We start from the raw sequence: 2,578 nt of genomic DNA, 5'->3' as shown, positions 1-2,578 counted from the left end.
AACCTTCACACACCATGTCTTCATGGAGCTCGCTTTGTGCACAGGGGTGCAGGGGTATTGTCATTCCTGAAGGAAGCCGTTCTGTATTTCTCAGACATCAGCAACTACTGACCGATATCACTTCTCTATTATCTGCAGCTGCATGATGTTTTTTGAACCTTCGTAAGTTCTCCCACACCACCCCATTGCAAAGCTTCCCCCACTGGCTTCCTGTATCTGCTGGCGTCAGATTTAAAACACTGATTTTTGCCTACAAAGGCAAATACAGATCAGTACCCACTTCCCTCAAAGCACTAATCACACCTCGCACTGCACCACGCTCCCTCCGATCCTCCAGCACCGCTCGACTGGTCTCACCATCTCTCAGGGTACAAGGAAGGCAGGCATCAAAACTCTTCTCTGTTCTGGCACCTAGCAGAGGAATAAAGTTCCCCTAGATGTCCAAACAGCTGAGTCACTGGCAGTAATCAAATGACATCAGTAGACCTTACCTCTTTCTGAAGTATTTAAATTAGCACTTTCATTTAAAACAATTGTGTTGTCTATTTGCTTTTATTACTACATTATTATATACTACAACCAGTATCAGGATGTATTTATTGATAGACACTTCTCTAAGTCACTCTGGATAAGGGTGTCTGTTACATGCCATAAATGTAAATGTAAATGGAATTTAAATTTAAATTTACATGTTTTGGCCTGTTCCGGTGAAGGGAAGTTACAGGGAAGCTACAGCATACAATTGTGTGCTTCAAACTTTGTGGAAACAGTTTGGGGAAGAACCACATATGGGTGTGTTTGTCAGGTGTCCACAAACCTTTGGCCATATAGTGTAAAATTAACATTCACTGTAAGCTGTCTATAGAAACTGGAATTACAGTATTGTTTAGTTAATTCTTCATTTAAAGTGGATGTAATAATTCAATGTTTATAGCACTGAAAGTTACATGAAGGAGCAGTTTGATTTAAAAATCTTGCAGAAAGCAAATGAACATTTCAATTATCAAAGTATGACCGAGTATTTAGTGACTTCAGAAGCTCAAAAGCTGCTTATAATCCTTAAATCATGCTGTTATTCTTTTGTTCTGAAAGTCAACACAGATTGAATGAGGAGGAGGTTCTTCCCACTGGCCATTTGGGCCCTTAACCAGGACTACACCTAGGACTATTTATAGACTACATATACATATAAATACATACCTTGGATTTCTTTGCACAACACTCACACACCCAACATTCAAGTCAGTACACACAGCATATCACATATTTATATTGCCGCTGCTTTTTCAGTGCATCTACCTCTTTTCGATGCTGTACATACAACTGCAAATATCTGCACTTTATACCACATATAGTTTATACGTTTTTTGACGCTGATAACAGCTTGGATGGTCCTTTTCCTCTTTGACCCAGAGAACAGAACGGCTGTTTCGTCCAAAAATTATTTGAAATGTTGACTCATCAGAAACACAAAACACGATTCCACTGTGCTACTGTCCATCTCAGATGAGACCGAGCCCAGAGAAGTCGGCGGTGCTTCTGGACAGTGTTGATGTATGGCTTCTGCTTTGCATAGTAAAGCCTTAATTTGCATCTTGGATGCAGCGACGAATGGTGTTGACTTACAAAACTTTACCAAAGTATTCCCGAGCCCATGTCAGGATATCCATTACAGACTCATGACGGTTTTTAAGACAGTGACGTCTGAGGGATCGGAGATCACGCACATTCAGAAGTGGTTTTTGTCCATGCCCTTTACGCACCAAGATTTGACCAGATTCCTTGAATCTTTTAATTATATTGTGCACTGTAGAAGGTGAAATGTCCAAAATCCTACCGATTTGTCTTTGGGGAATGTTGTTTTCAAAGTGTTGGATTATTCACTGATGCATCTATTGGCAGATTGGCGAGCCTTGACCCATCCTTGCTCTTGAAGGACTAGTCCTTTTTTGGAGGCTCCTTATATTCTATGATTAGATAATTGCCTCATCTGTTTCACATCACCTTCTTATTTCAACTCGTCACATCGCTATTAGTCCTAAATTGTCCCTGTCCCAACTTTTTTGGAATGTGTTGCATGCATCAATTTCAAAATAAACGTTCACCTTCAAAAAACTATGCAGTTGATTAGGTAAAACATCAAATACCTTGACTTTATACGTTTTTTTTGTTAAAATACAAGTCAAAGTACACTTACAAATCACTCCTCTTAATTTTTATTAGCATTTTCCATACTGTCCCAACTTTTTCGGAATTGGGGTTGTATTTTTCTTTTTCTATGTAAATAAATTGTTTTATGTCACCGGACAGTCGTAAGAAAAAAAAAAAAACCCATTTCACTGCACATCGTACTGTGTATGGCTGCATGTGTGTGATCAATAAAATTGTCTTTGATTTTGTTTTGATTAATCCATTTAATTACCCTTATAATATAATTAACACAGTATAATTAGAATTCTTAAGTAATTCCAAAAAAGAAACACTACACAAATGTCTTCTTGTTTCATTTAGTTTATTTAATTAAACAGTTCTTGCGAACGGCATTTTTATATTTAAGGAAAAATGAAGAACACAAAAA

General features: G+C 38.0%; 1 protein-coding gene across 2 annotated transcripts in view; it reads right to left on the bottom strand.

Moving 5' to 3' along the window:
• Positions 1-2,495: 2,495 nt before the first annotated feature.
• Positions 2,496-2,578, bottom strand: part of si:ch211-244b2.4 (uncharacterized protein LOC541512 homolog) — an 8,389-nt gene continuing 8,306 nt past the window's right edge. For both annotated transcript variants that reach the window (XM_053650820.1, XM_053650819.1), the window contains exon 10: positions 2,496-2,578. This exon is cut by the window's right edge and continues 486 nt beyond it. The gene's annotated coding sequence lies outside the window, so the exon portion shown is untranslated.

Source organism: Ictalurus furcatus, chromosome 19, assembly GCF_023375685.1.
Source record: "Ictalurus furcatus strain D&B chromosome 19, Billie_1.0, whole genome shotgun sequence".
NCBI lineage: Eukaryota > Metazoa > Chordata > Actinopteri > Siluriformes > Ictaluridae > Ictalurus > Ictalurus furcatus.
Note: the sequence above shows the minus strand (reverse complement) of the source record. Positions and strands in the feature narration are given on the sequence as shown.